The sequence below is a fragment of the Phoca vitulina genome, unplaced genomic scaffold, assembly GCF_004348235.1.
Source record: "Phoca vitulina isolate PV1807 unplaced genomic scaffold, GSC_HSeal_1.0 scaffold19, whole genome shotgun sequence".
Classification (NCBI taxonomy): Eukaryota; Metazoa; Chordata; class Mammalia; order Carnivora; family Phocidae; genus Phoca; species Phoca vitulina.
This window is the reverse complement of record NW_022589722.1, coordinates 6,592,864-6,616,703: the sequence shown is the minus strand read 5'-3', so window position 1 is coordinate 6,616,703 and position 23,840 is coordinate 6,592,864.

Genomic DNA, 23,840 nt, shown 5'->3' with positions numbered 1-23,840 from the left:
AACAATTTCCCCTAAGTGCAAGGCAAAGGGAAACCCAGGTGGATGCAGTACACACAGTGAGCTTGTGTACATATGAGGAATCCTGAACTTAGGAAACTTCATTCTCATAAAGAGGGCTTCTAGGTAACTGGCCCAATATTTTCCCCAGAGGACATTATCTTCATTATCCTGGACAGCAAAAAATCTTCCCTATGCCCTGGAGCTGGAAGGAGACACTATGTCTATCTTTCAAGGCTGTTTACCATACAAACATCTTTAAAAGGATTGTCTATAATAAAAGCTATCAAAACATGTGAGAATATGTTAGAGCCCCTTGGAAAATTATTTCCTAACAGTGTCCCTCTTTATGCCTGGAGATACTCCTCATTCTGTATTCTATTTTATGTATTAATATAGCCAGTAACTCTTCCTTTTGATCAGTATTGGCTTGGCATATATTTTTCATCCTTTTACTTTTAACCTACCAATATCTTTATATTTAAAGTGACCTTTTTGTGGGAAGTATTTGGTCTTAATTATTTATCCAGTCTGATGCTCTGCCTTTTAGTTGAAAGGTTTAGGTAATTTATATTAAATGTAATTATTAAGGGGAGCCTGGGTGGCTCAGTTGGTTAAGCATCTGCCTTCAGCTCAGGTTATGATCTCAGGGTCCTGGGATTGAGCCCAGCATCAGGCTCCCTGCTCAGCGGGGAGTCTTTTCTCTCTCCCTCTGCCCCTCCCCCTCCACTTGTGCACACGCACAGGTGCTCACTCTCTTTCAAATAAATAAATAAATAAATAAAATCTTTTAAAAAGTAAATAAATGTAACTATTAAAATAAATGAATTTAAATCTACTAGCATACTATCATTTTCTATTTGCATCATCTGATTATTACTTTTTTCCCCTTTGTTGTTATTTTTCTATAGTTATAACATAGTCCGCCTTCAAATTATACCATTGCAAATTATATTATTACACTTTACTTCATTTTACGACTGTATACTTCCACATACTTCTATTTCCTCACTTCCAGCCATTTTGCTATTTTGCTACATTTTACTTCTATATGTATTAAAAATGCTGTAGTGTATTGTTACTATTTTTTACTTACTTATTTTTTAGTCAGTTAAAAATAAGGGAAATCTCTTACACTTAATTTAATTTATATGATTTCTAGGATTAATTATTTATATAAATTCAAGTTTTCATATGGCATCTTAATTCTCTCCTGCCTGAAGTACATGCTTTAACATTTCTTGTAGTGCAGGTATGTTGGCAATGAGTTCTCCAAGCTTTTGTTTGTTTGAAAAAGTCTGTCTTTATCATTACCTTTTTTTCTGTTTGTCTGAAGTTTAATTTATTCTTCTCTCTAGTTTACTGAAGTGACAGCTTTTAGATTATTGCTTTTAGATCTCTTATTATTTCTAATATATGGATTTAATGCTAGAAATTTCCCTTAAACACTGCTTTTGCTGCATCCCACAAATTTTGATAATTTTATATTTTCATTTTCATTTGATTTTTAAATTTCTCTTGAAACTTCTTTGTCCCCTGTGTTACTTAGAGGAATGTTGACTAATTTTCAAGGGGAGGTGGACATTTCTTGTGCTTTTTTACATCTTAAATAAAACCAGAACTTTGGTTTAGCTATAATTTGTCTTTTTTTCCTCCTAGAAAGATTGAAACTTATTCCATATATTTTTGTATTGCTCTATTTATTTCATTGACTCTAAGGCACACTTTTTTTTTTTTAACTTTAACAATGAAATTAAGATGTCTCTTACAATTGAACTCTTTTTTCAATCACAGTTGATCAGGCCATTTTATTTATTGTTGCCTGAGTAAAGATGTAATTATTATTGCATGAGTATGGGTGTCTGATTTGGTGGGGGTGGGAAACATGGAAATAATATACTAGTGAAACAGTTTGCAAACACTTAGAACATAATGTGGTATGAGCTGCAGGAATGGCAAAACAGAAGTATGTAGCAGCATTCCTGAAATTGAAATCAAAAGCAGAATGATCCTACATAATTGCAAGATAGTTTAAAAACTGAGTACCAATAGCTTTGATTTCCTATATAGACACTTAAGAAATCGGTGATGGTGCACCACCTATATTCTTCTATTATAGAGGATGATATCATGTGAGACAACATGGACTCAAGGACTCTGACTCGAAGTGATTAAGAAGACTCAGATTCTGAATAGGAAGGTATTTTAAGAATGCCTTAACCAATATCATTTACTGATTTTTTTTTCTTTTTATGTAGACAGGAGACAAACATGATCAAAATTAATGTTTATATAAGTCTAAAAAAGCTTTTTTAGTATTTGAAGTTAGAAAATCTAAGTAATTGGAAGGCATTATGTCACTTGATTGGATGATTTTTTTCTTTCTCAGCTCTACACAAAATAAGGTGCATGAGAATGGTATGAGATTCACTAAAATATGATCATTGATAAATGTTCTGTTCATATGTAGTAATTTTTAATGATTAGTTTTTTAACTCATTCATCTGTTGTGAACTCTCATTTTCTTCTAAAAATCTTTTTTACTACAATTTAAAAAAATGTGTTAATTTCCTCATCCCCCATGTGAATATTTATTTCAAATCCTTAAATATTTACTTTAACCTATAATCATCTATATATTTTGCCTACATAACAAAATAAAATTTCATCCAGTGAATAGTAACCAAAATCAAAGACCATCAAAGCAGGAAAGAAGAAAGGAAGAAAGGGATAAAGGCAGGCTGGTATTTTTTCTTTAGAGCAGATTTCATTATTTAGACATTGCCATAGCAATGAGATTCATCAAATATTCAAAGCTTTGTTTGATATCAAAGTATAACAATTGTAAAAATGGAATTTTATTGCTTTAGCAGAAAGAGTAACTTCTAGATAAATTTCTGACATAAGTGTAATTGCCCTGTGCTTCCAACCTGTGATAAAGAAAGCTGATGTTGGTAAGAGTAAAACCTTTAGACACTTTATATTTTAGAATGTTGTTGAATCTCCACTTTTTTTTTTTTTTTTGAGAAAAAGATTTCTCTCCCTAAACTTGTCACAGTTTTTTATTTGACTCACTATTGCTACTCTTGTCAAGAACTTTAGAGACTCTGATGATGGAAAGGCACTCTTGGTATGGCCTTGCCTACAGAGCCAGAACTGGGAATCTGTTTCCATTTTCTCTTACTTATCAGCTGAGTGACTTTTGGCAAACCACCTAACCTCTCTGTTCCTATTTCTTCAATTGTAGGATGAGATTAATATGATAATCCTTTATAGGATACTTCTTATTCAGGTAATATATTAAACACTTCCTGCGTATCATTCCATTCAGTTTCTACAAACCTATGGAAAAGGTGCTATTATTATCTGTATTTTATAGATCAAGCACTTTCAAGGTCACTATAGAGTTAAATGAAAGAGCATGAGTAGGCCCTCAATATGATGGTAATTATGTCAACGATGATGACAAAAGTGTAATAGTGCTAACAGTGACAAAGATAAAATTTCTGTGCATCAGCATTATGCCATCATCTTAAATGAATATGATTGTAACTATTAGAAATAGAGCATTGACAGTTTACTTAATAAACATTTATGGACAGACTTTTATGGCCAGACCCTGAAGGCATAAAGACTAAGATATAATGCATTTTCAAGGAGTCTCTAGATTAATAGGAAAGGGAAAATATGATCAAAAGGGAAAAATATTAAGAGAAGCAATGATGAAGGAGGGAAGGAAGGATATCAGGAGGAGAAAGTGGAGAGAAGATCAAAGAGGAAGGAAAGGAAGGCAGGGTAATCTTCTAGGAAATGCAGCTGGCTTCGTTTGGATTGCACAGTAGGAGGAATATTCCAATCTCTGATACATGCCATGCATCAGCGCCCGTATTCAGAAATCAGCTGCTGGGAAGACACGTGTAAACACAGCAGAGCATTTTTCTTAAGGATGTGTGGTGATGCATAGCGCCTGTCAAACTGGAATCTGGCTTTATGCAAAATGACTGCTGGATCACTGGTCCTAATTCAGTGTGCCATCTGTAAAAAAAAAAAAAAAAAAAAAACAACACTGTAGCACATATGTGCACGATTGATACGAAATGATGCTAAATTATGAAATCCAGTGAGAACAAGATGGATTTTTTCATTCATGCTGTGACCAGGTTTTTTTTTTTTTTCCTAAATATGCATAACTTAAGGATTATGGAGAAGGTGGGGACGATACGGAATCAGAGAAGAGGGAAGGGAAAAAAAGGGCAGAAACATCATAGTAACTTCCAGCTGCTTCAGATCCCTCGGAAAGAGGTTTGGTACAAATACTATCAAGAAAAATAGGTGCATTCAATAGCCTTAGATACATTTTTTGTTGACCCAGTTAATATGTCAAAATATTCTGCTTTAAGCAAGAAGACAGAAAAGCTTTTGCCACACCACAAAGGGGCATCTTAATCCCATCACTCCTTTGTCACCCTCCAAGCAAATAGCATTATGTAAGCATCTGATTTGCATCAGGGGGCAGCCTTGATTTCTGAGAAGACTGCTTGCAATTCAATAAGCTCCATGCACAATGTTGCCTTTCATGTGATTCCTTATGGTGTGGTCGATAATGATCATAATGCTCTTTTCCCCAACGGAGAACACTGAGGCAATGCTGCAAAATCAAACTTTGTCTCTGTGCAAGTTAGGGGATATATGAAGATTGAGAGAGATGAGTCTTCATATTTTATGATTTCTGACATGGACTAAGAAAGTTTGCAAGAGGGCATTAGGTGACATAGAGGCAAGGCTGAATTGATGGCCTAGAAATGAAGACTGGGGTAGTTTGAAAAGGGAAGGAGGAAGGGAAAATGGGAGGAGAGAGAGGGAAGGAGAGGAGGGGAGAGAGAAGAGACAGAGACAGATGGCAGACAGAAAGAGAGAGACAGGCATAGAGAGAGACAGAGAGAAGACAAAGGAAAAATAGAAGTTTCTTAGGCTAGATCATGGGGTAGAAGAGTAATTTTGCAACTCTTGAGAAGGTCAAAAGTTCATATGAAATTCATCAATGCTCATTTCCCTAATTCATTCCTCTCAGCTTTTTGAGTATGCTGGTTATGCCACAGGATCTTGTAAAGCCTGGGGTTTTCTTTCTGTTTCCTACTTTGAATAGTTAAATAGCAACCACCTCCTTTATATATAGTCCCGTAAATCTTAATTCTGTTTCCATCTGAGCTGAGTTGTTAAAAAGTTAATAATCTAGAGCTGTTTCCTGCTTTGGCTTGCTTATTTTTTAACAGAGTATGTTTAATGTACTTCTTAATGCGATGGGCATGTCTCTAGGTCCCTAACTTGGACCTTCGAAGTAGGGTGGCCGCAGTGTTAGAAGCAACTTTCAAACACAGACGTATCTGCAAATGTGACAGAAATGAATAGAGATACCACTGATGTTATGGGAGGATAAGGAGAAATAAGACAAACAATGGCTGTCAAACTCAAGGACCTTGAGAACAGGGTTCATACATCTTGTAGCCATCAGCACAAAGCCAGGTACAGGACAATGCACCAAAAAGATGATCCATGTTCATCATCATTCACTCAAAATCATGAACTCATTGCCTTGGTGCCTGTCATGAAAACAAGAACAAAACAAAATTCCTAATCTCAGGTTACTTAAAGTCAAGCAGGGATGACCCAGGGAAACAGGCAGAAGAAACGTAAATATCTCTAAGATATTGTCCTCATATAACTTTTTTGTTCCCAATTTGTTCCAAACAGCATGGAATATTTTGGAGATATGAAAATTACATAAAGTAGAGTGTCTCAACTTGACATTATTAACATTTTGAGCCAGATAATTCTATGTGAAGTGGGCTGTTCTCTTGTGTATTGAAGGACGATTAGCAGCATCCTTGATCTCTATGTACTGGATGCCAGTAGCAACCCACACCCAGTTGTAACAACCAAAAATGTCCCCAGACATTGCCAACTGTTCCCCTGGGGGACAAAATGCCCCCAGTTGAAAAACATTGCTGCAGAGCATTTGATTCTTTCTTTTTTTCTGATGACTCTTTGGATTTTTGCTGTATCAGCCTTTGCTATTTTTTATCATAGATGCAGTCAAAGTGGCAAATTCCTAGACCTCCTCTGAACTCATTCTCTCCTTCTCTAGTATGGGAGCACAGGGGCACTCCATTTGAGACTACATTCCCAGCTTCCTTTGCAGGTAGATGTAGCCATGGGACTTCATTTAGTAATTAAGTAAGCTATTAAGTGACACTTGTAAGCATTGGCATGGAAATAGAGCAAGCAAACTCTTTTCTACTTATTCTTCCTTTTTACTGAGAGCTGGAACATGGACAGGAGTGACCCAGCTTCAACAGTGCAAGAAAGATAACACCCTAGAATACTGAAGCTACTGTGTCTTGGTGTCTCTTTGTCATAGAAACAGCCTTTCTGATCCCATCTCTTAGAATTCGAATAGCTGTAGAATATATGGATGATTCCATGCACATATATATTTTATACCCATGGGCACACACACATATGATCAATCTACAAAATTCTGGTTAGACAAGACATTTAGGAAGACCAAAATATGTAAGTAAGTGCATGTGCATATAAGAATATTTCTGAAAAAGCTATAGGAACCTAGATAATGGAGTAATTAATTCTGCCGATGTGGCTTCTGGGCCATAAGTGATGAATAAGTTTGTCAGAAAGATTAATGAACCAATGAAAGATTGTGCTCTGGTTTCACAACTCCAAAGGCTTTCATCCAGAAAGAGATGGTGGTAGCTATGTAGATAGACAGCTGCAGTGACCATCTGAGTCACGTTGACATTCTGTTTTAGGCAAATCACTGAGCTGCACTCCCACCTCATACCAGGATGATCACCAGACTTCTGGAAATGACAGGTGTTTTAGCACAGACAACTGACACCTGAATACTGAGTGTTTTGAGCTCTATGTTTCTTTTGCCATGTGTAGAGTCTCTGAAAAATACGTTCACAGAATGTGATGGTACTTTTAATGATACATCTTTCTATATGCTCTTCCTCTGTTTTCCAGGGATGGGGATCATCTGTCACATGGATTGTCCTCTCTGAATTAAATGCTTCCCTCTAAATTAATGTAACATTGCCATCCAGCAAAACAAACTCACATTTGAAATTATACTTCTTTAAAAGGTACATGATGATTCAAATACATTTTCTTAAGTTAAACTAAACTCAAACTGTCTCATGAAAATCAATATGCATTTTCTAGCTTATTTGCATAATTGAAAGAATTAGCTACATGAAAAAGGAATTGAGCTGTGCTGGCATCATTTTTTTCCTAGAAATTTGTATTCTCTCAAATGGAAAAAAGCTGTATCACATTTTTAAGGTGGGTCACAATTATATCTCACTGTAATGAATTCCAACATTTCTTATACATTAATAAATCAGTGAAATGTCTCATGAAACCTTACCACACTTCTCTTTCACCACATTTTTCAAATATAGTTGGTGTTTTTCCAGTGCGCTATACACAAAACTTCTCACATCCTTGAATTTATGTAATATTCCTCCAAAACACAAGAACTGGGATTCCTGGTATCAACTTTTCTTATTTCTTATTTTATTTTATTTTTACTGTACACACTGAATCTCTTTGAAAACATTTTTAAGAAGTTTAATTCAACCCCCGCCGCCCGCCCCCACTCTCAAAAAGTTTTTCTCTATCCTTTTTTCCTATTTCATAGTGGCAAGAGAGCCTGTCTCCTCATTTAATCCTTTCTTCTAGCAGCAACTCAATAATGTTAATTCTTTGCTTTGAAGAGACCATGTGCTCCTGTTTCATCCACATTTAACTCTTTCATGGATATTGTAACAAAGCAGTAACACTCCAGAGTTTAATTGTGAAAGGTGTCAATAATTTTTTCTTAAAAAATTTAATTTTGAAAATCTGTCAAAATATTTAACAAGCCCTTACAATGCAATGTTGATGCCGACTACCCAGATGTAGCCCAAACTTCACAAGTTAAAGGAAGAGTCCCTGATAAGATTGCCCTTATACTAGGCATGAGTTATAAGTTTAGGGGTGTCAGACCACCCACACTTCTAATCAAAGCCTACCAATTTGGTTGGCTTCTACTATCCCTTCAGATGCAATAATTCACTGGAATCACTTGTAGAACTTAGGAAAATACTATATATATATATATAATTACACTTTTATTATAACGAATGGATACAAATCTGAACCAGCCAGAGAGAGACACACATAGGGTAGAGCCTGTGAGGGTCCCAAATGTGAAGCTCCCCTGTCATCAGGAGACATCACCCTCCTAGCCCAGGGTTAGATTACCAACCGAGGAAGCTCACCTGAATGCCAAAGTTCAGAGTTTTTATTGGGGTTTCATTGTGTGGGCATGATTAATTGATTCATTGACCGAAGGGTTGAATTCACTCTCCAGTTTCTACCTACTCCCTGGAGGTCAGAGGACAGGCAGATATCATGTGACTCAAAGCTCCAAACTTCTAATCACATGCTCAGTTTTTTCTGATATGTCCACCTCCCATCCTGAAACTATCTAGGGATCCACCATGAAGAGACCCACTTTATTTGTATAAATGCAGGTGTGGCCCCAGGGGCTCACCATGAAAAAAACAAAGATAGTCCTATCACTCAGGATATTCCAAGGATTTTGGAACTATTTCCCAGGAATCTGAGACAAAGACAAGACAAATTCTTTATTATATAACAGCCTTCCTTTTGAAAACAAACTCATTATTATACATATACATTAGCAAAATATTCACTAAGTTAGTTTAATGCTTTTTAGCTACTACTAATCTTTTCAGGAACAAGAGCATAAAAGAAATTTGGAGGATAAAAAGGACCAAGAATAGAGTGTATATGTTAGGAGCCTTGGGCAAAATTGTGAAATAGTTGAACATTAAAATATTAGAAGTTGAAAGGATTTCAGAAATTCTCTACTTTTAGGTTATTTTTATTTTTATTTTTTTGGTAGGAAAAAATATGTATAGAGAATTAAGTGATTTGTCCTAGGTAGGAGAGAAAATTAACTCTCAAATAGGAATCAAAATTCAAATCTCCCAACTCTTTCCATGGTACCGCTCAAGTGTTTTTCTGGAGCCTGACCCAACTCTTCATTTAGGGCCCATACCTCCTACTTTCTCCACCCCACCCTCTTTCTCTCCCCACCTCTTGGGAGACTTGATGATACTAAGCTGTCTTCTTTCCCCACTATTGTCTTCTACCTCTCCTTCATTCCTTTGCAACTCCAGGGGGCCAAAAAATGAACTATCAATTCACTTTTCTGCAAGTTCTAATCTTTGAAACCTGGCAAGGGCAGAAATGTGCTAATTAACTCATTTACATCTCTCCTAGATAGCATGGTACCTTAATCAGTTTCTTAAAATTAACCTTCTAGATTGGTGTTAATGAAGAGGATTTCAGAAAGGAGGCCCTTGCCACCTTTGTGTATACAGGTGGTTTTATATGCCTCAGAAGGCAGAATCTGAGCAAGTAAAAAGGAATTCTCTTTTACAGATTGGGTGGTTAACTGGGAGTGCTGTAATGTAAGAGAAAGAATCAGAATAGGAAAAGTACTTGCTGCCTGATCCTCTCATGGTATACTTCCTCTTCTTCTCCCAGAGTAACCTTCCTATGATGTAAATCTGATCTGAAACACGGAGCTGAGTCTGTCATGCCTCTCCATAGCCTTCAGTCCACTTAGCTTTGTATGCAGTGGTTTTCTTGACATGGCTTCTGTTTGTCTTTCAACCTAAACTCTAGCCAAACCAACCAATATCACTTTGTACCTATCAACCATATTATGCTACTCCGTGCCTTCCACATGTTGTTCCTTCTGCCTGGAATTCTCTTCTGCTAATCCTCCTGGACCCCTTTAATGCCTATAGGTAACTCCTTGAAAAATAGGCATAAAATGACCTTTCTTTTAGTATTTCCCTAATACTCAGATTTGATTAAGGTGTCCCTCTTCTAGTCTCTTTTAGCAATCTTTAGAAACTTCTGAGTTAGCACTTTTCATATTGTAATCCTTATAAAGTGTTATCTGTCTCTCCCTAATGGATTATGAACTCCCAAAACACAAGAACTCTGTGTTGCTTGACTTTGTATCTTCAGAACCTGGCATAGAGCATGAGCTAAATTAATGTTTGATGAATGAATGAATGCATGCATGAATAATACATACCATTATCCATCCACCTTTATCTGTCCTAGAAAATTATGAAAAGAATTTCCTAGAGAATTATGAAAAGGTGTTTAAGATGTAGACATTTTAAAATAATATCTACTTTAGGCTTTGGAAGAATCAGTAACTTTAATCAAACTGTGTGTGTGGGGGGGAGGGTGTAAAATCTCTCAGTTCCTCAGTGTTTACAGGATATTATTTTGAAATCGCATTTCACATCATGAATTTTTTTCCAAGAGAATGTGTTATGATCTTTGTTTTCAAATATAAATAGTAGCATTTCAGGGCTCTGCTGAAAGGTAAATGTTAGAAATTCTCATTCTTTGCAGTGGTAAATATTTCAAAAGAACTGAAAGAATAATATGCCCAGCTGCATCCACAATTGCCATAGCCACTATTATATTTTGACAAAATACCCATGGAGTTTTGGCAATTTCTTTTACAAATATCACAAGATTGTATTTTTTCCATCTTAAAGGCCAGTGTTTTCTCTTGGCTTCTGGTGTCAGGTCATTGTCTTCTTACCATAACCTATTTCATAATTTACTCAATTCCATATAGTTCACAGAAAGCATAAACAAAAGTCTAAGTTCATAATATTGTAAATTCTCCAAAACCAAAGATAAGCATCTATTGACAAAGCTGTGGGATAGCAGGCTTCCTGCCTCTTCTAAAATTTACCATTGTTACTTGTCCTCACTTCCACAAGACTAGAGCTCTTTGCTTGGATTTTTATTCAAAAGAATATAAATAACGGAGGAGTTAGTTGAAGTGAGTAAGGTATTATGTAATACCTAGCTCTTCCAAAAGTGACATTTGAAAGACAAGAGCTTATAATCAGACTGAGAATTTTTTATGGTGTAAAGTGTTTGTACATGTGAATGGACAAAGGGATAGCAATTGATTTTTAAAATATGGATCATAAAATTTGACATTTAATAACATAGCAGAATGCAGTTATTTATGTCAACTGTTTTGGCTTTGCTTATCAGAGGTTGGCATTAAAAAAGATTAATGATATTTGAGTTGTTTGGGTTGATATTTATACTATTTTTACAGACTCATAGGTAATACCTTTTGAAAGTTTGGGCTTCCGTTTTTGTGTACATATACGTAGGTTCTCTGATTTTACATATCTAGCAGACCTCTGTGGCTCCTATAATGATGTTGGCAAAATTTACTTGGGCTATCATAAAATTAGCACAATGGGAAAAATACATCAAAACACAAATAATGTTGTATGATGTAGTCCATGGAATTATTAAGAGTTGAGAATGAGTGTAGTTTCCCTTAGCAAGATCTAAGGACCCAAAAACAGTTCTATTTTTTTAAATTAATTAAGTAGAATTAGATCTTTTTTGGGGGGCGGAGCATGTTAAATGTAGGCTCAGTAACACAATTTTGGTATCTTTTAGATAATTTTTTTAAAAATTATACTCAGAGTTGCTGGGTGACTCAGTTGGTTGGGCATCCAACTCTTGATTTTGGCTCAGATCATGATCTCAGGGTCCTGGGATTGAGCCCCCTGCCCCCAAGTGGGCCATGCACTCAGTGGGACATCTGCTTGAGGATTTCTCTCCTTCTCCCTTTCCCACTGCCCCTCCCCCCGCTTACTCTCTCTCTTTCTCAAATAAATAAATCTTTAAAAAGATTAAACTTGTAAAAAACACTAAAAATGTTTTTTTTTCTTTTAAGATTGGAATCTCAAATTTTAGAATATTGTAGCCAATGGTTGTTTGACTTAAATATGTACAATTATGACAATTTAAGCATTAACTATACTACCTTAACACAGAATATCCATAGTCTCGGGTAAAGTTGCCAAAGTAAAATAGTATATATTTTTAGATTCATATTGTCATCTTTTGCTGTATAACCCAGAAGAAATTATATATTTGCAAGGTGAACGCAAAGCTCACTGTGAAAGGTTCTAAGTTTTCAATATAACTCTGACACTTGGGATATATCTTGGTAAATGGCTGGTGAATCATCATTTTCTATTGAATCTGGTTTTTTTTCTTTCTTGATAACCAAATCTCTACTGTTTATATAGTCTATTAGAACAATTGGGTAATGTACCTGATATGGTCATTAAAATTGCTAAAATTTAGGTAATGTTGTCCAGGTATGGCAATAATAATTATAATAGTAATTATTGTTGTTATTATTATTTTGGTAGAGGTAATGCATTCTTTTGGGGGAAAAATGATTGTTGTTTCTCAGTAGGTCTTTTTGTGGGTCCAACTTTCATGTTCCCCAGCTTTATTCAGGCAATTCAACTACATTCGAGAGAAGGAGGAGGATGTATTCAAAGAATACTTGAACAATGCATTTTCCTGCTCATGTTTGATGCCTAAGAGACATTTAGAACACACTCTGGCTAGTTTTCAGGATTTATAGTAACTTAATTCAAATATCTTGCTGATCCTAAGGGTGGACTCAAAACAAGCTATAAATGGCAATAAACACTAAAAGCAGTTCTGCAGTGTACTGCCAGGGGAGTGTTTTGTAAAAAGTCTCCTCTTCCTATGAATGTTCTGATGTAAAAAGGTTGCAGACCACACTGAGATTGAGGAGGTCAACAAGGTTCGGAACGCTGAGCTCTGCCAGTGACGTGCTGTGTGGTCTCTGGGAAAGAGATTTAAACTTGCAGGGTTTCCACCTCCCCATGTATGGAAGAGAAATAATAGCACTTAAATATTTCTCAGAGTACTGCTGTAATTAATTCTTCTGAAATGCTTTGAAATAAGCATCAAAGAGATTCACTTACGTGCTTCAGCTTTTGATTTTATTTGTTAATAAGGGAAAACATATTTTGCATGGAGAAAAAAATTCTCGACAATACAAATGGTAAATTTCTTTGCATTGTATTAAATTTATTCTACATGATTTCATTAAGAAAGCCCCTTTCCATTTCATATGCATATCCAGAGATGGTGACCTCCATCCTGCAGACACTACCCCCCCCCACCCGCCCAAATAGGCATCGGACACTACAGATGCAAGATTACATCATGAGGTATATTTGGGACGTTTTTATGTGAAAAGCTTTCCTGATATTTCCATTGACTACAATGTGTTGGCCAGTTAAGATTCCTTCAGTAGAAAATAACAGAAAATTCATGCTGGCTTCAACAACGAAGGACATGCTAATTTAATGGCAAAAATCAGAGGTGATAAATAGTAGTAATCGCTTTTCACTAGGCTGTGCTATAGAAAGAATTCCAAAATGCCGTAGCGTACAACAAAGGTTTCTTTGCAGCAGGCTACCTCTCTACTTCAAGTGTCTACTTTACCCTGGTGTGCAGGCTGAAGGCGCAACTGCCACCTAGGAGCTCTCTGCGAATAATACAAGGGTAATTGCACAACTATATGCTGACGTTTAAAGCGTCTTCTCAGAAATCACATGCATTTTTTCAACTCACAAAGCAGGTTGCATGGCAAAGGCTGATGTCAATGGGGTGGGTAAATATAATTCTTAGAGGGATGGGCAGTGAATATTCTGGAATAATAATGCAACCTACCACTTAGAATAAAGTTCAGATGCCATTTGATAAGGGCCCAGCTCCACTTCCCTGAGTCACCACCCTACTTCATTTACTGGCCTTGACCTCAGATTATCTTTCTCCATGGTAGTAAACTGACAGTCATTCTGGGTCTCTGATCCAGAAATCATCCGTCAAAAGAAGAGAACTTCTCCTTTTCCAACCAGCATTACAAAGGTTTGGGTTTCATTTTGGTTAGGCCCACTTCAGTCACAGTGCTCAACCAGAAATCATTACTGGCCAGGGAAGGCCACACATTATCTGAGACCTAGATCAGAGATCACCCTGGGTGACTTGGACCAACAGGTTGCACCCAGATTCAGAGTGTTTTACTTAGTAGAGAAACACAAAATTCACAGAAAATTTTTTAAGAAGAGGATTCAATAAAAATAGAATAAAATTAACCTTGGTTTGAATCTAAATCTTCCACTTTGTAGCCATGTGACCTTTAACAAGTTATTAACTTTGCTAGCCATAGCCTCCTATCTTTAAAAAGAGAATAATGGATTTATAAGGCTTTTGGCAAAAATTAGTGAGCTAATGTATATACATAGAGATGTTGCTTAGTATTGAGTAATGACTAATTAACGTTTGGTGTTGTAGAAAGTGTTATAAGAGTTTTGAGATGGTAGAGATCGTAGCTTGAGGGATTGGAAAATCTTTATGGATAAGATGGCATTAAGTTTGATTTTAAGAACTGCATAAAATTTCCACATGAGAAATCTCTAGGAGATAACAGGCAAGCATCCAAGTCTACTGGATCGTGTCCAGCAAAGGTGCAGAGGCGGGAAAACATAAGGCGTGCTCAGAAAATGGGAACTAGGCAAGTGGGTTCTGTGAAAGTTCTCATTCACATCCCCCGCCCCCACAAAATGTCTTCTGTTTCCATCCCAAGCCAGCAGTGGTCTTTTTACCTCATTAGCCATGTTATTTACACCTGTGAGCTCTTCCACTCCAGCTTTCTCTATGATTTTTCCTCTGTCTATGCAGAACTTCTGCGTTCATACTTTTCATGAATGCTTGCTTATTCAAGCAGGACATTTTCAATACTTTTATCTATTTTGCCATGCTGTTATCCATCTTATTTGTACATTAATATTTCATAATTTCTAGCACACTCTGGGCATGAATAAAAAATATATGCCTTTATTTAAAATGTGTGTAATTATACTTTCTGCTGACTTGAGGGAAAAAAATAACTTTTCAAGTGGAATTAATTTTATCCCCAAATAGGCAATTAATAATGTATATTATGTACATTACGTAGAGTATTCCTCATTTAGAGAATGACACAGAATTCATTTTTTTCTAATTAAATTGTGCATTGTTCAAAATTGTGTGTGCATTATTTACCACTATTCCTGACTTCAAATGAAAAGAATTAAATACCCACAGCACCACAGAAATAGTTTTGGTTTCCATTAACAGACTTGGTCTTTATATGCTTAACAGGAGCAGGAAACATTAAGAACTAACTGATTCCACAGACCACTTCATCATCAAAATATCAAATTCAACATTTCAAAAATCCCCAATATAGAATATATCATTTCAGTTGCCTATGTTCAGAGCCTCCTTTTTTCTAACCTTTATAATAAATCCTTCATTCTTTTGTTTGAAATGTATTTCTTTTTTTTAAAGATTTTATTTTTATGTATTTATTTAAGAGAGAGAGTAGGAACAAGGGAGGGGGAGGTTAGAGGTGGGGGAACAGAGGGAGAGGAAGAAGCTGACTCTGCGCTGAGTGCAGAATCTGATGGCAGGGCCGATCTCATGACTGAGATCATGACCTGAGCCTAAATCAAGTCTGACGCTTAAACAATGGAGCCACCCAGGCGCCTCTGAAATATATTTCTTAAGTTTTACTGGTGATCTGAAAGGCTTTGCATGGTAAATGGAACATGTTAAACTTCTAATGTGAAAAATTGGGTCCACATTTTTGAAAACAGGCATGATAATCACAGCTAAAAATGAATTAAGGAAAAAAAGAGACAAACAAAAAAAGGGGATAAATTTTTTTGATAAAAACGTTGCATTTGACAGTCTTACACTGGATTCTGTTGTTGCTCTCTTTAGTGTGTTTGTGTGTTTGTGTGCTCACTGGCATTTTTTAACCACCATCCAATATTCAGGTGTGTTGCAACAGCTGCATCAGCCAGTGGAGAACAAAGAGTTTCTGGCATAATTCTGGTATGATTCTGACAATTGAGGAGACATTGAAAGGGGGTTCATGAAAGTTAATACTCCAGGCATTCCTGTGTCCTAATAAAGTATCTCTGGAGTATTTTATGCCAGAGAATATGCATCATTTGTCTTCACAGTATGACAGTCTTGAATAAAAGTCAAAGGCTTTTAATCCAACCGGTTAGTTCCACCTATACTATACAAATCTGGTATAAAAAGAATGTTCAGAGATTATTTAAATCCAAATAAACAAGAAATTTGGGCCACTTGGCCATTCTTGTATAGTTCTGATTTGCATCACAATAACCTCAAGGTTAATTGCTTTTAGTCTTAATTCAGATCCCATCACCCTGTACCGCCAAAAACAAAATATCAAAATGAATTGATTTTGAGAATTCATAGATCTATGTATAAAAAGTATTTTCTTATCTGAAAGTTCTCTATCTTTCCACAGAATACTATCCTTATTGACCGTGCTCAATAATACAAATGGCTGAGTAGAAGCTGCAGAAACCCCTAGTATAACTCCCTGCCAGCCAGTCTTCCCTTTCACTGTGCAGGAGCTCCTATGAACTCGTTCGAGGACTAAACGAAATAACAGCTATACAATCGCTTTGTGAATGGTCATACACCAGGCAAATTTAACTTGTTCTGCCTTGTGGCAGGCCACCACTGAGTGATCTCTGAAGGGCAAGATGAAACAAATTCTGTTTATATCATGATTTGCCTCCAGACAACTCTTGGGTATACTGTAAGCATATATATATATGCCATTTCAAATGGAAGAGAATTTTCGATTTTTTCAAATAAAAATCCCCATAAGCACATGATTACTTCAGTTGTCAATTCCTTGGATGTATTTGCTTGTTTGTTTTTCCTTATCACCGTGGTCAGTTTTGCAAATTGTGCTGTAGATGTAGATACACCATGGTTTTGAATACCGGTAAAAGTAAATCACCTGGTTGGTTTCCAAGAACTTGTTGATGCCCATCACTTTATTGTCAGCAGCGCTAAGAGCTCATTTCACTGGGAGGTCTTCCATAATGGCTACCCTTTCCACACCTGCTTTGTGAGGGGTTGCTCAGAAGAATCATTTCATGGGCATCCTGTAGTGCTTTTTTCCTTCCCCTTTCAACTGGTTACCTTTTCCCCTGGAACTCATCCAAGTACTTTTCCACCCACTCACAATAACACTGTGCATCCCCCTCCCCCAGCCTGGCATTTCACTTAGAGAAAGCTTAATGCCATCCGCAAACTGGGAAATTCAATTTAGAGAAGTTGAGAAAACGTGAAATATAATTGATCTTAGCATATTTTCAGTAGAACCCAGCTCTTAACCAGTTTATGTCTGAATAAATGCTATGGAAAACCTAAGTAATAGAGTGTTGTGGGTTTTCCCCCACATTACAACATCAAGCAACCACACTTTATACATTGTAAATTGATTAGTTCTTAAAACAACTATAACGCTATAACAACTATAAAACTATAACACTATTCTTTCAAAATATTTGATGACGAAATACCAGGTATTGAACACTTATTGAGAGCCAGAAACAGTGTTTAATGTTTTAAGGGAATCCTACAACAACAGAGGTGACTAACTTTGCTTTACTATTGAGAAGTAGGTTAGAAATAGTCTTCAGTTCCTTACTCAGGCACACAAAACTAGGGAAAGAGATGAAACGATTTGAATCCGTTGCCTGAGTACTTATCGGTTACCAATTAGCGTGACTATGAGTACAGTTTTTAAAATCAGTTCAACGAAAGTGGTGTTGCTCCAATATTTTAGCAGTGACATATTCTTTTAAAAATAAATCTAATGCAAAAGAGATTAAAATTGCCTTTTGGGCGCCTGGGTGGCTCAGTTGGTTGGGCGACTGCCTTCGGCTCAGGTCATGATCCTGGAGTCCCTGGATCGAGTCCCGCATCGGGCTCCCTGCTCGGCGGGGAGTCTGCTTCTCCCTCTGACCCTCCCCCTCTCATGTGCTTGCTCTCTCTCATTCTCTCTCTCTCAAATAAATAAATAAAAAATCTTTAAAAAAAAAAAAATAAAATAAAATAAAATTGCCTTTTATCCCCGTAATGTTTCTTCATCTGTTTTTCTTTCCTTTTTGACAGTAACAGTGAGTATACATTGTAAACATTCAAATAGCGTGGAAATGCACAACATGAAAAGAAGTGAAAATCCTGTTTGACAAACACAAAACTTTCAGACAGTAATTTAGGTGACTGCTGAAGTCAAATCAGCCTTGGCATTCGATTTATTTTTGTAATTTCCTGGGTTGTTTAGAAAATAGAACTTGTTGACTCTTACAAACAGGAGGATACAACCTTGTATGTGTGTGTATGTGTGTGTATGTGTGTGTGCATGTGCGCACGCGCATAGGCATGTACAGATGTGAGTTATGAAAAAAAGAAAAAAAACAGCACAAAGCTATAACCATCTTAATCAAGGACACATGTTTGCAAATTCAAATATAGTCCCAGAGATGGTAATGAAGATTTTTATATTAAGGCCTGGCCCAAAATGAATTAACCTGGCAAGAAAAGTTAATATGCCGGTGGTCTAAATTGTGTTAAAATTTAGTATATAATACATTTGAATGTGTATCTTAACAATTTATTACAGTTAAAATATTAAATTGGAATCAAATATCAGTGAACCTCTCAAGACACCTTAAAGACTTAAGTTTCATAGAAAAGTTTTTAAAAATCACCTCTCAAAACATCATGTCTACAACTAACCCCCTTTATTTAAGAACTGTAATCCTTTCCAACTTCTGCCTTATTTATAGATCTTCACATCAGATAGTTGGCAAGCATCAAGGAAGTCAAATACATACAAACTCTCTCTCTCTCTCTCACACACACACACACACAGACACACACACTTCTGTAAGCAATCCATAGCCAATACATACTCTAAAGAATATATATTTGACATATATCAATGTATTTTGATTCTAGAGTTATGGAGAATATTATGGATAATTCCCAAACCAATGGCTCATGATAGGCTATACTGAAGGTAAAAATACTGTATGGAACAGACAGTTTGTATGAAACAAAGAATATGGTTAAAGTTGGAGGTAAATAGCACATAAAACATGTGGTGAGGGTAGGATTCGTGTTTAATATTTAATCCTTGGCAATGGGACCCAATGTCAATCTTTTATTTTATATATATATATATTAGTGGGAGAGAATGCTCAATTAGGGATGTTATCATCAACACTCCTACACATACAAATAGGTTATTTTAAGGGAGGTCCAGTGTTGAAAATCATAAACTTAGATTCAATGGCTAACAGATTTTCCTGTAAGTTTGTTTGTTTGTTTCTTTTATTCTTCTTGTGGCTTGAATTCAAAACTATGAATAAACCCTTGAACCGAGCCTCTACTTTTGCTACTTGATGAAGCAAGATCTGGCTAAGAAGCTGCATTTGTGCAGATAATAAAGAGGTATGCTAAAATATAAAAGGTATACCAATTTCTTCATATTTTTTAATGTTGTCCTTACAGCAGTTGAGGGACTTAATTATCTCCTTTTGAATCCTGTTATGTTTTCTCTTGTTAGCCTTCGTTCAACTTTTATGATTCATTTCTGTGACTGCACAAGATGAACTGAAAAGGTGAAAAACACCGGGCACATAAGGAATCAATTTAACTTGGGTCCCGGTTAAGAATGAAGAAAGGTCTTGGTTCTGTGCCATATACAAAGGCGCGGGGCAGCATTTTGTCTTGCTTTTGTGCTACTTAATATACCACCCAAAACAGTCCTCTCAAATCATGGTTTTCAACGTGGGCTCTCCAGCTAGCTGGAGTTCTGTGAAAATCCTCCACACCATCTACATAATACAAACACAAGTAACAAAGGGGAAGAAGGACTGGCATAAAAAATACAACTTGCACTCTAGAAAAAATAACACTAGAAAGCATAGAAAAACTTATTTTTTTACATATCATGCGGCTTTTTGTTTTTAAAGCATACCAAGTAAACTGTGTAGGAGGTCTGAGGAGGCTTTACTTTTGAATATAGTCTATAAAATAAAAGATTTGAGGGAAATGCTAATAGTTTTATTTACACAGCTGATTTCACCTATCAGAAGGCTTAACATTGTAAGAGGGAAATAGAGATCCGTAATCCCTTGTATAAAATTTTCAAAGTCAGATGTGTTTCAGAATTTGGAATTTTTCAGATGTTAGAAAAGGTAATACAAGACATATGCCATGTATCATATAACATTGCTAGAAGTGTGTGTCTGGCTCAGCACCCAGTAATTAAATATGCTAATACCTATACAGCAAAATGTATAAATATTTCCATTACATAGGATAAAGATCATAAATAACCCCATTTCCATCACCGCAAGGCAAATCTTCCCGACAAATCTGTGTTCAGTGCTTTCTGCATTTCAGAATTGCCGTGAAAGAATTAGGGACCTCTCTAGCCTCCTACCTCTTCGAGGTGGTGACCGGCCCCCATCCCCACCAGCATTTTACAGATGGTTTCTTGGCAGATCTTGTCACCCTTGAGTTTGTGTTCAGCATGGTCTCTAACACATAGTGCATATTAATTTTTAAATTGAATTATTTAAGTCAAACATTACCATCAAGAAGTAGAACCAAAATAACAACCCTTAGGGAGTGTTCAGTGAACCATCACTTGAAAGTCGATCGAAAAACAGAAGAAGGAGGTCTTCTCACAGGTTGCAATTTGGTTTTATTTTGAGTAGAAGGATACACTGAACAAGATCAACCATTTCACAAGGCATCAGCCCCGAGGATTTAAATGTCTAAGTTCTGTGCTCTCAGTTATAGGTCAGTCACATGGTCACTTCAGTTTAGGAGTTTAAAGGGCCAACATGAGATGCATTAGAAGTGTTTCTCATACCTCTCGAGTGACCATTTTGGGAGTATGTTGGGGGTTCAGGATACAGGGTTCTTCTAGCAGGGAGTTTTGCAAATTTCAATTATAAACCTCATCAACTGAAATCTAATTTTTTTCCCCCTAAAGAGTCTTGTGACCTTTTTCCTAACCCAAATCACCATAAAACAACGGCACTCATTCCTCATTAGCCTTTGAAGGTATTTGTCCAAACAGTATCAGTCCTGCGATATGCCAAAGTGTTCATAATATGATAATGCAGTTCCATCAAGAAAAAGTAATTCTTGGGGCGCTTGGGTGGCTCAGTCAGCTGAGCGTCTGCCTTCGGCTCAGGTCTCAATCCCAGGGTCCTGGGATCAAGCCCCGCATCGGGCTCTCTGCTCAGCGGGGAGCCTGCTTCTCCCTCTCCCTCTGCCTCTCCCCCTGCTCATGCTCTCTCTCTCTCTCTGTATCTCAAATGAATAAATAAAATCTTTTAAGAAAAAAGAAAGAAAAAGTAATTCTTGGAACACATCTCAGAGAGTAAGTCTCTCTAGGTCTAACACAAAACAGATTAGGCCTCCAGAATTTTCACCATTTATTTATGAAAACAATTATCTTGCCTTGCACTTCCAATGACTCCGGAGAGATGCCCCTCTCCTCAGTTCTGGGCTACCAGATCTCCTCAAACCCTATCACTGCCAGGCATGTTCCTTTCAAGAGTCGATATTCCAGAAGCATTTATTGTCAGCTCTGGATCTTAAGAATGCCTCTGAATTTCCTCTGAACATCAAAACTTGTGTCTTTCAGGAATTACAAATATTTACAAGAGAAAAAAATATTAATTTGGAGATTTACATTTTTGTTTGCCTCCCACTGTTTACTACCCTTTCCAGGCCATCTCCCTCACCCGACCATGGTAATATTTCCGATCTATTAACCTGGTTAGTCATGTTAGCTCTTTCTTTAGAAACCTCCTTCGGCAACCTTTTACCTTCAATATATATAAAACAAACAAGAAAACAAAAAAACAGAACACCAAAACTTATTTTTATTTTTGACAATTATTCTGAATTTACTTCTCTGCCTTCATGTCCCTTCGTTCCCCCATGCCCCATACACCTATGTTTCAATTTCAGTACATTCCATGCTATTTTAAAAACACCACAGCCTTAATCTTATACCTTCATACATAACTTGTCTTTCTGTTTGTGATACACTCCACTCCTCAGGCAAACTCCTATTTATCCCCAGGAAGCAGTTCAAATGGCATCTTCTCAGGGAAGCTTTTCCAAGGATCTTGTCATTGTGCTCTTACAACACTTTCTTCCATCCTTCCATTTGAGTACTCCTTTGTCAATGCTATTTTAAGTATTCTGTGATATTTCTATCTCTTCTTAATTTTTTTGTGACTTCTCCAGAACATCTTATATTGCCAAGCATACTTTTGGTACTCTATAAATTACCTTGATTGGATCAAAATAAATGAATGTTTCATGGATTTGTTAACATATTTCTTTTGAGGAGTGGTCAGTTCATGACATAATGTTTAATAAGAGAACTCCTCTCTGATAATGAGGAACTCGGGCAGAGGGGAGAGGGAGAGAGATTCTGAAGCAGGCTCCATGCCCAGCATGTGGGGCTCAAACTCACAACACTGAGATCCAGACCTGAGCCAAAATGAAGAGTACAACGCTTAACCCACTGAGCCATCCAGGCGCCCATGGAGTTTTAATTGAACAAATAAAGATTTTTCTTTCTGAAACACAATTTATGCTATGAGGAGGCAGAGTGCCATGAACTATCTGTGAGAATAACATCATCTTTTTTTTAAAAATTTATTTACTTGGGAAAAGAGAGAGAGAGCATGAGCAGAGGGGAGGGTCAGAAGGAGAGGGAGAAGCAGGCTCCCCACTGAGCAGTGAGCTGACATGGGGCTCCACCCCAGGACCCTGAGATCATGACCTGAGCCAAAGGCAGATGCTTAACCCACTGAGGTACCCAGGCTCCCCCATCATTTGTCTTAATGAGAAGATTTTCAGATCTTTCTCAACAGTTGAGTTTTGAAATCTCGTCTGATACGAGATGAAGAGTGGTAATAAAGAGGGATGCAAGTTCTTGGAAATGCCAGCAATCAAGAATTATGAAAATTCCAAACACACTGTTGATTTTCTTCAATATTGCACACAATTCTTGAACATATGTCACCTGAAAAAGCAATGACAAGCCACCCAGGCCCTGATTTCAAAGCAGAGCTGAGCCTGAATCTCTTGCAGTACACACTGAGCTGGTACTTGGAGCCCCAGATGTTTGGGCAATTTCCTGCTCTCCTGAGAGCGGGATGCAGGACTGCCCTGAGCTGCCATGCTTTCCTGCCCCATTTCTCTGCTCTCTGCCAGAATGCCCAAGCAGAGCTCGGGGTGCCCAGGACCTGAAAAAGCAAACCATCGAGTGGGTTGCATCTCCTCACAGGGTGATAAGCAATATTGCTCTAAGTTCAATCCCAAAACAACTAAGCAAAATTGGGCATCACAGAAACACTTTATGGCTAGTCCCAGATATTTGTACTTGGAATAATTGACTTGTCTCTATCCACATGATGGTCATACTAGGACATCTCTTCTCCAGATTTCTATTTTAACATTCTCTCTTGCAACTATAGGGGCCTTCTACTCTTTTACTGAAATTGATATCACCCAGCATGAAATTCTCTATCAAAAGTCCCTTTTAGTTGGGGGAGAGAGGGAGAACTTAGCACATCTCCATTTCTCTATAGGTCGTCAATCCTATATTTTTTTTTTTTCTGTAGTCCTGAAAGAAAAAGAATTTTTATACTTTTTTTATACTTGTGTTCTGATTTTACTTTATTTTATTCTTTTTAAATTATGTTATGTTAGTCACCATACAGTACATCATTAGTTTTTTGATGTAGTATGTTCTGATTTTAAATATTCCTATCTCCTGATGGGATCTATAGGAAAAAAAAGGGAATATTAAACTCCCATAAGTCATCAGCAAAAAGAAATGAGGATCTGGATATTGA